The 15,842-nt window shown below is 39.0% G+C and overlaps 1 pseudogene; it reads right to left on the reverse strand.

The window, feature by feature from the left end:
* Positions 1 to 2,244: 2,244 nt before the first annotated feature.
* LOC116151810 (U6 spliceosomal RNA) lies at positions 2,245 to 2,344 on the reverse strand (annotated as a pseudogene).
* Between the last annotated feature and the right edge of the window lie 13,498 nt (positions 2,345 to 15,842).

The raw sequence follows: 15,842 nt of genomic DNA on the forward strand, positions 1-15,842 counted from the left end.
TTATTTTTCTATTATAAGTCCCTCATTTTTTTCATCAGTAATCTGGAGTATTGACAAGACCATATTTTTTTTCAGATATTTCAAACTTTGATCCTTTAAAAATTACATTTTTGTGCATATGTTCCTATTTATCTATAAATATAGTAGTATAATAGTCTATGAAAAATACATCCTTGTGCAATCAGAAGAATTAAAAAACTCTTCGGTCTAACTTTTGTAACTTTGCTCATTTCCATGAAATTTTATAACTTGAAGGTTTTTATTATATACTTACATTTTTATTAGACAGGGTTTTTTTGGGGGGGGGAGGGAAGTAGTGAAGTTTATTTATTTATCTATTTTTGATGGAAGCACTGGGGATTGAACCCAGGACCTTGTGTATGCTAGGCATGTGCTCTGCCACTGAGCTACACCCTCCCCCTAACTTGAAGGTGTTAATAGGAAAGTGCTGTATATAAAAGTTTAATCATACTCTGAATATGGATGTGGGGTTGTTCCAATTCACAGTTGCCCTCAGGTCAGTAAGTTCCTCTGCCCTGACACTAAACACACATTATTATATGCTTATTATTTTTATTATTTTTTTCTCTTCTCCTTCACTTTTACATTCATTGTTAGTCTCTTGACAACTGCAGTCCCCCGTCTGCCTCCATCAGTGTTTCTAGTTTATTTTGGGCCAGGAAACTAGACAAGCGGGTGTAATAGGATTGTATTTAAATGAACCCAATAGGCTCTTGGTAGCAGGTCATCCTTCACTTCTGTGAGCACGAGAGCTGAGAAGCAGGGCCTGGGGCACCTTCTGTGCTAGAATTTTGTATTGGTGTGAATGTTTGCCCTCTGTGTAAGTATTTGTGACCGCAGTAATTAAAAAAAAATAGATGTTCTAAAAATTACAGAATACATAATACTCATTTTAGAGAATGTGGAAAATGAAGGTACCAAAAAGATAATTGAAACGTTACAATTTCACGGTGGGGATTAATCACTATAAATGTTTGCATGTATTTCTTCCTTTTTATTTGCACATATATGTCATATATTTATTTTGTGCATGTTTGATAAAATTTGGTTTCTACTGCATTGTCTTGTAGTAGACTTTTTCATTTGACAGTGTTAATAATCATCTCCTATGTCATCACATTTTTTTTAAGTCCATACCCATGTGAGTGGCTATGTTCATCACATGAACGTACAGTAATGTATCTAACTATCCCCAGGTTATTGGAAGCATTTGATATTTTACAAAACACTATGATGAAAAACTTTGTAAATAAATATTTGTCTACATCTCAAATCATTTTTTAGACTAAATTCTCAAATGAAATACTGGGTAGAAGATTTGAAGTGTGATGAGAATTCTTACAGCTAAATTGTTGTGCGTGTCCTTAATTATTTCTGTACACAAATTCTGCAAAGCGAAATTGCTGTTCACATATGCAGGTTTTATTTACAGCAACCTGGATGGACCTGGAGATCCTCATTCTAAGTGAAGTGAGCCAGAACGAGAAAGAAAAATACCATATGATATCACTCATATGTGAAATCTAAAAACTGACACAAATGAACTTATTTACAAAACAGAAACAGACTCACAGACATAGAAAACAAATTTATGGTTACAAGCGGGACAAAGGGGTGGAGGGATAAATTGGCAGTTCAGGATTTGCAGATACTAACTACTATGTATAAAATAGATAAACAACAAGGTCCTACTGTATAGCACAGGGAAGTATATTCAACATCTTATAATACTCTACAATAAAGAATATGAAAAGGAATATATAAATGTATAACTCAATCACTATGCTGTACACCAGAAATTAACAAAACATTGTAAACTGACTATACTTCAATCTAAAAAATCAAATATACAGGTTTTGTTTAAGATGTGTGTTTTTAAAATGCGACTAGGTCTGTCTTTTTCTCCTGATTGTAAAAGAAATGCTGTAAAAAAATATTCAGACACAGAAAAGCATGAAGAAGAAAGTAAAACTCACCTGTCTTTCTGTAATTCCGGTTGACATTTGGGTCCTGTGCCTACATACAGAAACACAGGTACCAGTATGAGAAGTCACGCACACCTACACCGTTACAAAAAGGGGACCCACACTGTGCAAACTCTGTTACAGACTGATATTTTAAGAAACTTACATTAAAGCAAGGCACACTTAGAAAAATGTGCAGAAAACATAAGTGTACAGCTGGACGAATGTTCCCAAGTAAACACCCAGGTTAAGAAATAGAAAAAATGTGGAACGTTTCACCAGGTTGCATGTGATCCTTACCCAGGTGCCATGCTAACTCTGTATTATTCTAATTTTAGAAAGGAGCACTTAAATGTAGCAAAGATACATTTCCATGTTAACAAAGGAACTATATTGCATTGACTATAAGGCATCATTGATTGTCACTGTCCCATTATTTTATGTACGGCAGAGAAGGAAAGACAGAAAGGAGGGAAGGAAGGAAGGAAGAGAAAGAGGGAGAGACAAAAAGGAAGACAGCAAGTTTAAACTACGGCACAACAATTGTTAATGGTCCTGTGCCATAACCAGCTTCTTTAAAAAAAATTGAGATATAACGGACATATAACATTATATTAGTTTCAGGTGTACAACATAGTGATTCGGTACTTGTATATATTGCAAAATGATCACCACAGTAAGTCCAGTTAACATCCATTACCACACATAGTTACAAATCCTTTTCTTGTGTTGAGAAATAAAAAAATCTATGCTCTTAGCAACTTTCAAATGTACAATCAAGTATTATTAACTACAGTCACGATGCAGTACACTTTATCCCCATGACTTACTTATCTTATAACTGGAAGTTTGTACCTCTGGACCCCTTTGCCCACCCCCAGCCCTTGCCTTTGGCAACTATCAATGAGTTCTCTGTATCCACGAGTCTGGTTTTTGTTTGCTTGTTTTAGAGTCCACCCATAAGTGAGATCACACCAGTATTTGTCTGATACAGCCAGCATCTTGATGCTTTGAAATTTCCTTCATCTATTTTGAAGTTTGCCAGTTTCTCCACACTTGAAGCTCCATTGTGTGGTGTGTGGAGGCAATCTCTTTGCATTTTCTTATATTTAGCCACTTTGGGATATTTTCTTTCTTGGGTCCCATCAAGCACTGCTTGTTTCTTCCCCAGAAAATATAAAATTGGGGTCATTCTTCCAGTGAAGATTATTTGCTTCAGTAATGTGACATTTGTGCTCTGCTCTTCTGTTTCCATATCTTTCTGTACACATTATATGGTTTTGTTTCAATGCTGATTACGGTGAAACCTTTTGAAAGACATTTTAAAGAATAATTAAACTCAAGGTGTGTAGTTCAAATCAAGTGCACAACTCAATTTGAAATGATGACTGTGTAAAAGCTTTGCTGGAGCTCACGCACACCCAAGCAGTTAGGAGAATAGCAGGACCTGTGTGAAAACGTAAGTCTGAGTCAATGAAATACAGGATACATGCACCATCTTTTTAAATATAATTCAAAATTTACTGTTTTATCATCTGGTCCGTTCATAGACGATATACATAATCTATATGCAATTCTTATGCAAGCACTAACAATCCAAAAAAAAGTGGTTGCAATCCTTTTCTAAAAAAATTACCCAGTGACTTCAGTTAAAATTTGGAGGCAAACTGTCCTTAGGAAGAGGATAGCAAGTGCTAATATGATAACATATTGATAAGTTGTTAGGTTAAAATTGCACTAATTCATGATTTAATAACATACTTACAATGTACTAAAAAAAAAAATGTCCAATCTTTCACAGTGTATGGTCAAAGCTGTAGGATCACTGGGCCTCTGCTACCAAAGATGCCACAGTTGGCAATCAGGTCTGAGCAAGAAAGCCAAGATCAGGGAACAGTTTCCTTAAACAGCTGTTCTACCAAAGAAGAGCAGGGGTGTAGAAGACAAGCAATGCAGTGTTTGAGTATGCTCAGTGCATAATTATGATTGTGAACTGCATTCAATTCTGCTACATCTTTAAGGATATCACCCTTCTCACCCCCAGCCTATGGAATGGTAAATTGGAGCGCAAGATGGCGAAGACTTTCTTAATTCACTATTCCCCTAATTCCAGGTTGTGCAGGAAAACAAACAAACAAAAACAACAACAACAAAACTCACAAAATAACAGCACCTGATTTCATCTTTTAAGAAAAAGCATTTACACTGACCAACATATGTACAAGAATTCTTCATAACTATCGTTAAAGCTTTGAAAAGTCACGCCTTTACAAGACAGTTGAACAGGAAAGGGCTAATGGGGACCGCGGAGGAGACCTGGGATGTGAAATTCATCAGCAGCCTTGGCTTCTTTTCCTTCCGTTTCGTCAGAGGCTGGACTCTCTACTCTGCTGTCTTCTGCAGTTAAATCTTCTTTAGTGTCTTCCTGACCCACCTCGACCTCTTCCTTTCACTCCTTTTCTACTTTTTGGGGGGAAGGGCTGGTAATTAGGTTTATTTATTGATTTATTTTTAGACGGGGGTACTGAGGATTGAACCCAGGACCCTGTGTATGCTATATACCCTTCCCTCTTCTACTTTTTTTTTTTCTTACACCTAAAGATTGATTCTTCCCTGTTGCCCTTTTGTGGCTTAGTTTCAACACTGGCAGATAAAGTTGGTGGACCATTTCCCTGAGCCCTCGCGGTTTCTTTACCGCCCCTGAGGCTAAATTGCTCTCTCTCAGGCATCTGGGTGAGGACCGCTGTCACTCCTGCTGCTGCATCGCTGGGACCTGCATCATCCCTGCTCACGGCTGCACAATGGTCCATCCCATGAAGCTACCATACATTATTTACCAGTCTGAAAAATAAAGGAAATTCAAGTCTTTTCTAATTTCACTATTTATTAACAATCAAGATAATAATTCTTTTGCTCAGATAATTCTACTTTTTGTATTCCTATTTCCTTGAAATACATTCCCGAAAGAAGGACCAATAACCCAAATGTTATTGCACACTTTATGGGTTTGATGTGTACTTTAAACAAGGTATAAAGATTGACACCCCTGATGGCATGTGAGAATGTGTAATTCCTGAATTCTTGAGAATATTTTCCTGGATAATATTTCATATTTTATTGGCTTAATTTTATTGACTAAAAACACCTCTTCAAGTCAACTTTTTTTTCTGACTTTTTTTGTAAGGTTATTTTAGCTTATTTACCTTTTCACTTTTTTTATTTTTTCATAGCCTTCACTTCTGCCGTACGGAAATTCTAAATCTTTATGAGTTTATTTATTAATGTTTTCCTAGATAGCTTTTGGACTTTATTCTTTTCTTCCGAGAATAAGAAAATATTAAAAAATCCAATTGTGAATTTGATTAGAATTTTATTCCATTAGATATTAATTAGGGGACAATTGTCATATTTACAATATAAAAGCTTCCAGTCTGGACTACAATATATCTCTCCACTTTTTATAAATCTTTACCTTAGTAAAGATTTGTAATTCTTTTCATATAAATCTTGCACATTTTCTTTTCTTTCCTTTTTTTTTTTTTTTCCTTTTTCTTTTGTTTTCTTTTTTTTTTTTTTAATAGAGGTCCTGGGGATTGAACCCAGGACTTCCTACATGCTAAGCTGGAGGAACCACTGAGCTGTACCACCCTCAGCCCTGAGCATTTTCTTTTGATTTTACTTTTAGTTACTTTCACTTCTTTACTTTGTGAAAGGAAAAATTTTTCTTAATATTTCTAACAAACTCAAGTTGATATGTAGGAAAAATGTGAGGTGACGAATATGCTAGTTTCTCAGAAGTTGATAGTAACTTTCGTTTGTATGAAGGGCTTGGATTTACCTCAGAAAGACGGTCATAAGCCTGAAGGTAGAAGTGATCACGGGGCTGACTTTCAGGTTTCATGACAATAAAAAGAAGCTTTTAAAAGAAGAGAGAGAGTAGGTGAGGAACAAAAAGAAAGTTCCAGGATGTGGGCTCTGGAGAGCACAGCCCCTTGACCCCACGGACCCCAAATCATTGGTGTGGGATCAGCCGGAAGGAGCCAGAATTGAGCCTCTCAATCCTGGGGCCAAGAGCTGGGGTCCTGACCGGCTGTGCTGAAACCGTGGGCATCTGTCTGATGCAAACGTGTGCCGTGTGGTGACAACTTTTAAATTTTGTGACATGGTGAGTAAATTCTACTTTCGTAATTAATAAAGTTTATTTTTAGAGCAGTTTTAGGCTCAGAGAAAAATTGAGTGCAAAGTACAGCAAGTTCCCGTATACCCGGTTCCTACACTGGCACGACCTGGCCCCCTACCCACACGCTAGCAAAGTCTAGCTTTTTTTCAGTAATATTTTTGGTGTTGGAGGATTATTTGTTGGGAAGTGGGATTTGTAGCAGGTTTGAATTTTGCATCAAGCTTGGCATGAAGCAAAAGCAGAATCTGCATATGGGTATAATTGGATATCAAGGTTTTATTTATAATGGTGCTAGATTATAAATGCATTTGATGTATATGAATTCCAATGTCTGTTCTGACAGGAAAAAAAATAGAGGAAAAGAAGAAAGGAAAGAGATGATGTTAATGTTAGAAGATTCCATCCCTTATTCTGTCTAATAAAGTTGTGCCCGAGAATGGCCATGAGAAAGGGAATATTGGGCAACTTGCCTTTGCTGGACACACTGGCAAGTAGTAAGTGTATCTGTCTCCATTCTGTTGAAATTTTTCAATGCTATTTTTTAACAATACTAGGTTTTTATTGGGTTATCTAGCTGAAAAATCATTTGCAAGTCATATCATCTCCAAATAATGTTTTCTGCTTTCTAATTTTTGTCTCTTTTATGATCTTTATCCCTTACTTTCTCTTTCTTAATGCAGAGACTACAAATTCTAGCTGGAAAAATGGGTGTGAAAGCAAGTATTCTATTCTTGTTCCTAATTTAGTTACTGTGGGGATTTTTCATCATGTTAAGAATCCATTTTTCTAATGTTGATTCTTGTAGAAGTTTTTCAAAAAGAAAAATAAAGTCTGAATATTAGCCAGTATCTTTTCAATACTGATTGAGTAGATCATATACTTTCATATTTTGACTAATATTATAAATTATATGCATTTTTCTTTAATATTTAATCATGCTTGCATTCCTGGAGTGAAGTCAGTTGGTAATGGTATATTATTACTATGGACTTTTAGATTTGAAATGTTTATATTTTATTTATAATTTCCACATCTATATTAATAAGTGAGATTCGTCTTTCTTGTTTCTATCTTTGTCAGACTTTGGGTCAACTAATTGTCTTTTAGCTCATCTTTTCTGTCTTGTTGCAAGTCTGTGACTTTTGACATCTAAAAATTCCTTTCATTCCTTGTAATATTATTATTATTATTATTACTAAAGTATACTTTTCATAAAGTTGAGCATAAACATACGCTAAAATTCAGAAAATCTACTCTTAAGCAGAAACTCTGTTTCAATTCGAAGCCTGTTCCATTTCAGGTTGTTATAATCCCCTAACAAGGCAATGTGTATTAGGAGACATATAAAGAACGTATGTTCATGGTAATATTGTTTATAATGGCAAAATATTGGAAACCATTTAACTGTGATTGGTTGCAAAATGAAAAAAATATATATTTTGTATGCAATATTACACATCATTGTGAATTACTTTTGCAAACAAAATGTTGTGTAAAAAACACATGAAGAAGAATATGTAAAGTATGACTCAATTTATGTAAAAGCTCAAAACAGGCAAAACTAAATGATATATTGTTTGGGGATTTACTTGTAAGTGTGTATAAAGAAATCACAAAGAAAAGGAAAGGAATGCTTAATACAAAATCCAGGAGTAGAGATAAGAGGTGGGGGCTGTGAGTGGGGAGGGGCACTGAGGGGGCTTCAAAATTAGATTCTGGGTAAATGGGTGTTTATTTTATTGTTGTTGATTTTTTAACTGTCCCTGTATGTTATATATACTCTTTTGTGGATCTCACTGTATTTTTTAGTTTCCTAGGGCTGTTATAACAAATTGTCACAATGGAGGCATCTTAAAACAACAGAAATTTATTCTCACAGTTCTGTCTGGCAACAAAATCAAGGCGTCAGCAGGGCCAGGCTTCTTCTGAAAGTTGTGGGGGAAGATCCTTCCTTGTGTCTTCTTAGCTTCTAGTGGCTCCCAGCAGTCCTTGGCTTGTGGGTGCATCACTCCAACCTCCGCCTCCATCTGCACATGGCCTTCCTCCCCGGGTGGGTCTCTGTGTGTCTCTTCTTCCTATAAAGACATCACCCTATAAGGCCCACCCTAATCCAGTATGACCTCATCTTCATTTCACTAATTACACCTGGCACGATCCTTTTCCCAAGATGATCAGTTCTGAGATTGTGGGTAGATGTGACTTTGTGGGGGACACTATCCAACCCACCACCCTTATGTATTTCGTTTTTTCAGTAAATAAAAAAAATTTTTTTAAATCAGAATAGAATAGGGCTACTAGTTTGGGGAATAATTTTCTGCCTAATTTGAGTGTTTCTCTTCTTTTAAAAGATTAAATGCAATGGGTTTTAGCTCTTAAAAATATGTTTTTTTCTCTGCAGCCTGAGTGTACAGTTTCCTTTTTCTCTGGTCAACCTACATTGCTTCCTAGGCTCTGTGTGGCTTTTATTCTGTTTATTTGACACTGAAGCAGTGGAGGGCTGGTCAGGCTTGGCTCACCGGGCTAGGGGTGTGGGTTGGCCTTGGTTCCCTTCATTGTCCACCAGAATGCTGCCAGCATCGTCCTCTCAGGTCTTAAGGGAGGACAGTGAGTCCTTATGCATCATACTTGGCTAACTGGTCTGGAATCTTCTCTCCTGGTGAGGACCACTGAACAACTGGATGCAATTACAGTTCTTGTGCATTTGAAGCAATCTATCATTCTTTCTGCATCAGAGACAGTAAAGAAAACATTTCGGTCTCTGCAGGACACTTTTCCAATGGCCATTCCTGACTCCGTCCCTCTGTTCTCCAAATCTCACATCTTGGAAGTGATCACTGACTGCCTCAGAATGATGAAGAAATTAAAGTGCTAACTGCAGGTTGTAAAAAAGTCCAGTTCTGAACTAGATCCAAGTATTTGATTCCTCTGTTTCCACTGAAATAAACTTGCTTTAAGGCCGAGGCTTTCAAAATTTTAAAAAATGTTTGAATTATCACATTTCAGTCTTTTTCCCTACATACATTTTCAAAACAAAATTTACCTTTTTTTTGTGTCAGACACCCTGATGTCTTCTATTCTATTTTTCATTTAAAATATATTGGTTGAGATCTACTTAATTGATTTTGTGATCCATTAATGGTTTGTAATCCATAGTTAAAAACATCCCTTCCCAAGCTAAGAGGTGTCTCTTTTCCAGCCCTTGGGCTGAGAAGAGGTCCTGTGGGTAATAATTCAATGAAACACAGGGAATAGTAACAAACACATTGGTACTTCACATATAGTCCGGCTGCACCATTTAAAAATTAGAAAAGTTCATTAATTTTTGAAAATGAGTTGTATGGAATTATTAGGCTTCCTCACATGCAATGGCTCAGTTCCTTGAGTGAGTTGAGACATTTTTACTGAACTGATGACTATTTATTTACAAATCACAATTGTTCATGTGGCATTGTGAATGAACAACATTGCCTTCCATCTCAGTAAACAGAGGACACTGTGGCCATCAAGTCATCAGCCACTACTGCCACCCCAGACAGTAAGCTGGAGGAAACTGAGGATGGAGACAGGCAGGCTGCTGGATGACAAGTCCACAGCCTCTGCAGCTGCCCCCAGTGGTGCCCTCTGAGGGGACTCAGGATGGGTAGCACAGGACACTGGCCCTAGATGGCTAAGATGCAGATCAAAGGAACGATTTCAAAGAGCCCAGAATTTTGCATCTTCCCATACACAGAAAAGTGCTAAATTCCTTACCTTGAGATATCTGGTTTTCTTTCATTAACAGTAATCTTTTGATATTCCGACTACCTGGTCTTTGCTGCACAAACTCCTTTTATATCCCGGCTCCTCCCCTGCTTCTTTGGAGCAGTCTCTTAGAGCGATCTGAGAGAAGACCTCCCAAGCTTGAAGTCCTTGGAAATGTCTGCCAAATAAAACTAACTCTCAACCTTCAGATTGCGCTTTTTTTTTTTTTTCAGTTGACAGCATTGAGAAAAGTATTTTCTGACTGAGTAATAAAAATGGTAAACAATAGCTGCATTAGTCAACTATTGATGTGATAATACTGCGTAACAAACAACTCCAGAACCTCAGCGGTGTAAACAACAAACATCAATTTCCTCACCCACCTGCAGGTTAGTTAGACCAGTTCTGCTTTAGGCTAAGTGTTGGGCTTGAGTCTGTTCTGTGCATTTGACATCACAGAGAGCAGCTGCAAACGTCTGATTTCCTCATGGAAGACGGCAGACGGGCAAGAGGGGGAAGCAAACCTCTGAGAGGTCATTAAAGGCCCCCTCTCTGAAATGCCACACAGTTGTTTTTGCCGACATCCATTCACCGAAGCAAGTCACGTGGCTGAGCCCGCCATCAATGGGATGGGGAGGACAACTGTGGAGGATGTTGACAAACATGAGGAAGAAAGAACTCTGTGCCAATAATTCAACTCCTGCAATAATTCAGCAACTGCAATAGTCAACAGTTCCAGAACCCTGTCTCTGTTCTGTTCACTTAGGTCTGTAGTCATAACAGTCACTGCTCAAAATAAGAAATAAATTGGCCCTTTCATTACAAGAGCACTTAAATCCTTGATAAAAATAATTGCTTTTTTTTTTTAAAAAAAGGGTTACATTTGCATTGTACAAGCAATTGTTTTCCAGTGTATTTACTGAACACTTGAAAAAAGAAGTTTTAAATATTTAAGCAAGGTCTTCAGGGAAATGTGTCGTTTGGATAGTTTTGTATACTGCATTTTTGTGGCCTCAGTGCATGCTGTATTTCTAGTAATACATATCCATTCATGGTGAAATCAGAAAAATGGAATGGCTCTAATTTAGGGAAAAAAGACCTCTTTCCTAATTCCCTTTATGATGAAGTTCTTACTTTGACTATACCATTTCTTTCCCTGTGGAGCCACACAGTTATTTAATTAACAGAAATGCTAAAATTGTTGAAATTAATTTATTCTTGTGCTTTGATTCCTCTCCTGAATGCAGTGGTAGAAAGATTTTTCAGTATAATGAACAGTGTCTAAGTCAGTGAATGAAGCTGAGTGATGGGAGAGGCAAGTACAAAGTCAATTCTGTTCCCTCTTCAGTGCTCTCTATCAGGGTTTGGAAAACTGTGACCCGTGGCCCAAATGTGGCCCACCACCTACTTTCGTAAGTAAAGTCTTACTGAAGCACAGCCATTGGCATTCACTTATGTGTTGTCTGTGAGTGCTCTTGTGACAACGGCAGGGTTGAGGACTTGTGGTAAAGACGATGTAGCTCACAAAGGCTAAGATATGTGCTATCTGGTCCTGTAGAGAAGTATTTGCCAATCTCTGCTTGATATAATTATTACAGTTAAAAAAATAGTTTAAAAAATGTAAATGTTATAAAATATAAGTGCTTTTGATCTCTTAAGAAATGAAATGCATATTTTCATCCTTGCATCCACTGGGGGCCTGATATTTGTGAGGAGTATCTGACAACCCTCTTTTAGGACAGATGAGCAGAAGTCAGCATAGGTGAGGTCACGCTGCAGTAACAAACGACCTTCGACTCTCAGTCCCAGAAGTAACGCAGTAGGTTTGTTTCTCATTCCTGCTGAGTGCTTGTCATGGGTCAGCAGGACTCATCCGGGATCCAGGTTCTTGGAGCATCCTCTATCTGGAGAGCTTCTGGTCACCTTAGCAGAAGCAAAAGGAGTGTGACTGCTTGTTCACTGGATGTTAAAGCTTCCATCTAGAAGTGACACACACCACTTTTCTCACGCCAAAGTGAGCCATGTGGCTGTATCTAACCTCAAGGATTTGGGGAAGTGCAATCCTATCATATACCCAGGAAAGAGAGAGAAATACTTGGTAGACAGCCCTAGTGACCTCTACTTTATGAAACAATGGTCATTTCAGAAAGTGGCTTCATTACAGCAGGAGAGTGGCCACCAGCCTCATAGGCAGAAAAGGCCTACTGTCCCTGAATTAGAGGTTTGCAAAGAAGTGGTGGGGGTTGGAGATAGTGTTACATAAATCCCTTCTTTCTTCCTTTCTCTGCTTTTCTGTTCCAGGGCTTCGTCTGTGCTTTGGTTAGTGTCAGCTTTGCCTGGAGAACACTGGACCATTAATTTCCTTTGTTTCCAGTTTTATAGCATCCTTGCATCTTTCTGTCTTCATAAGTATTTGATGTGCTGTTGGGACATTGAGATCTGGAGTCACTAGCTGGCCTCCAGCATACCTTGAGAGGTCGGCTACTCTTAGATTCTACATTGTGCCAAAGTAAAAATGTTTTAAAATATATGAAAAAGCAAACCAACAAAACCCATCACTTAGTGGCTAATTTTCAAACTGGTACTGGAAATGAAGCTATTTACTTATTTTTTTAACCTCAAAGTATTGTTCAGGGACAGAGAGAGAGCATCAAAATTGCCAGAAATTGAACACAAGTAAATTAGGTGTCTCAATTGCTTGGAACTTCTATTTTGAAGGAGGTTCATTTCTTTCCTCTTCCCTAACCTTCTAAATGGTTCCAGAGAGGATAGCTCTGTGGAAAATGATGGACACATCCAAGGTAATTTTAAAGGGAAAGGGATCCAGCCCAGTGTACACAAACACACACACACACACACACACACACACACACACACTCGAATACTACTCAGCCATAAAAAAGAATGAAGTAATTCGATTTGCAGCAGCATGGATGGACCTAGAGACTATCATACTAAGTGAAGTAAGCCAGAAAGAGAAAGAAAAATACCATATGCTATCACTCATATGTGGAATCTTAAAAAATGATACAAAATGAGCTTATTTACAAAACAGAAATAGACTCATAGACATAGAAAACAAACTTATGGTTACCAGAGGGAAAAGGGATGGTGAGGGATAAATTGGGAGTTTGGGATTTGCAGATACTAACTACTTTATATAAAATAGATAAACAACAAGGTCCAACTGTATAGCACAGGGAACTATATTGAATATCTTATAATAACCTATAATGAAAAAGAATATAAAAAGGAATATATACATATATATATATGTATAAATGAATCACTATGCTGTACACCAGAAATAAACAAAAAAACCATCCCCCCCATTGAAGTAAGATGGATTTTATTTTGAGAATTTGTGCTTCAGGAGTAGGCAGCATTGATGTAAAGGGTCTTTTTTTTTTTAAATATCATGTCTTCATCTTTTTAAACAAAAAGATACATGTTTAATTCACAAATGGAGATGCCTGGGCCTTGTGAAGTAGCTTCTCTAGGAAGAGAAGGAAGAAGATGGGAATTGGGGGTCTGACCCTGGCCCCACTTCTGATGGCTGGTCTGCAATTTTCACTCATATTAGCATTTGGAAAACCTGTATGTTATTGCATCTTTGCACAGATCGGCCTGTATGCATTTCTTTATTTCAACAGCTATGTCTTTAATGCCTGTGTTTATGATGCCAGATAATTCAACACACTTCATTCTATCTGCAATTAAAAACCTACAGTTTTGAAGTACTCTCATAGACCATTCCTGAGGTAGGTATTCAATTTTGCTAGTCAGCAAGGATGAGAAAGATCACGTGACTTTAGTTGTCATGCAAAGTCTCAGAGCTGCGGCTTGAGCCCTAAGCTTTTACAGCTCAGTATTGTGTCCACCACACCGGCGGCCGTGACCTTCCCCACTGAAGGAAGGCTCCTGGTTTCACTCTGAAGACCATGTTGCACAGCCTGGGTGAGACTTCCAGGCTCTCGGTCAGAAGGGAGAGCCTCACTAGGAACCCCTGTTTTTCTCCTGTGGCTCTGACAGTGAGGTGGCTGTCGGGAGACTGCTGTGATCTGAGTAAGAGCAAAGTTTATCTAAAGGGAGTCATTTAGAGGAAAGCAGGAATATTTCAGCGATAACTATGAATCAGGCTTAATGATGAATGCTCTGGTGACCAAATTGGTATGTTTAGTCTGTTTATTTTTTCTCATGCATGAGAAAAGCTGAGGGCAAATGATGGGAGATCAGATGCTAAGAACGGATCTAAAAATGATCCTGACTGGTGACCTCGAGGGGCCATTGAATGCAGAATTTTGAGACAGTAGCTATGGGGTCCATCTTTCCTGGCAGGGGCTATATTCTTTTTTCAAATTTTTTATTTTTGTGGGTGTTTAATTTGACCTACTTCCCATGATTCTAAGTTGCTGGATGGTGAGGTAGAAAAGCAGAGAATTTTCTGAGTACCTTCCGGGTCTTAATCGTCCTGAGATGTGGGCGTGCCCAGGTACCACTTTGTCCTGGGGAGATGTAATTGTATTTGGGCTCACTTTTCAAGAGGCTTCTTTCCTGTGTCTGTTTTAGAATTTATGATGGAGGACAGAAATATCTAGTCTGATACTTTCCTGGGTGTCTGATGTCCTACTGATTTGGAGGTGCCCCCTTTCCTGGGCAAGGCTTGGATGGGTTCACATGTCTGCCCTTTGGAGCTGTAGGCAGAGAGCCTATTTCTCCAGGGTCCATAAGGAGGTCAAGAGGTGCCCTGGGACTCAGGAAACCTGGTGGGCAGAATCACAGGAGCGAGCACTCAGTGACAACTGCCCAGGGGCTGTTTCCCAGAGCGTTTTGACCCGTTGTGGAAATTGATCACTGGGGGATGACCATTGCCATGGATACCTATTGGTTTCATCTCTCCGACAAGCTACCTGTTTGTAGGCACTGCCCTTCTCCTGTCCTATCCAGCTGGCCCTGCCCACCTGAACCCACCTGATTATCCCAGAGTCAGCAACGGAAGACGCTGGACACGTGACTTTCTTCCTGGTGTTTCCTGACTTTGAGCCAGAGGGAACATCTGGTCACTCTCTCTCTTAGGTGGCTGAAGCCACCAAATGGAAAACGCAGAAGCTTTTGGCAGCCCCATTATCCTCTCCGTGGGAAAAGCAGGCCATCCACAAGAAAGACACACATGCAGAGAGAATGGGAGCCTGCAGGGCTTTGCAGGGCCCGATCCTAGTCCTCCGGAGGTCCAGACACATTCTCCTGTCTCAGACTTTAATGCGCTAATCCATCATCTTTATAGGAAGTCCCTGTTTTTACTGAGATCAGGTTGGGTCAGGTTTCTGGCTGTTGTCAACCAACGGCTTTGAGGCTGTGGAGTCTTCTCATGAGAAACTACGAGAAGAAGGCAAACTCCTGAGGCTAGGAGTGGGGTTGGAACTCCTTCACTCTTTTGACGTGGCTGTGTGTACAGAAGCAGGGGATGGTGTTTAGGGTAACTTCCCACCAGGGCCTGGGGTTAACTGAGACCACACAGAAACTCCTGGCTCCATGTCATGGAATCTGTCATTGAGGAAGACTTCAAGTGCGTGACCTGGAAAAATGTGCTGTGGAAGCAGAGACAAAGTGTAAAAGACATGGGTGAAGACTGCTCGTTGTTCCCTAAAGTGCACTGACCCTGGTGCATTCTGGAGCCCTGGACTTTAAGTTGGCCCAGCATAAAGACTTCATTTTCCAGCCTCTCTTGTTGGTTATGTGAGCAGAGTTGTTATTTGGAAGCTCCTAAGAACCTTCTTGAAAAGGCAGGCAACTTGTACTCTCTGTGTCTCTATTCTTTGTTCCTTTGCCATCTAATTCTGGGGAATGTGGTTGTGAGGGCCAGTGCTCTGGCCGCCCCAGTGGACCATGAGGATGAGACTAGGCCATGGAGAAGGCAGAGTGGTGATCTGGGTCCC

Source organism: Camelus dromedarius, chromosome 10, assembly GCF_036321535.1.
Source record: "Camelus dromedarius isolate mCamDro1 chromosome 10, mCamDro1.pat, whole genome shotgun sequence".
In the NCBI taxonomy this organism is placed as follows: domain Eukaryota; kingdom Metazoa; phylum Chordata; class Mammalia; order Artiodactyla; family Camelidae; genus Camelus; species Camelus dromedarius.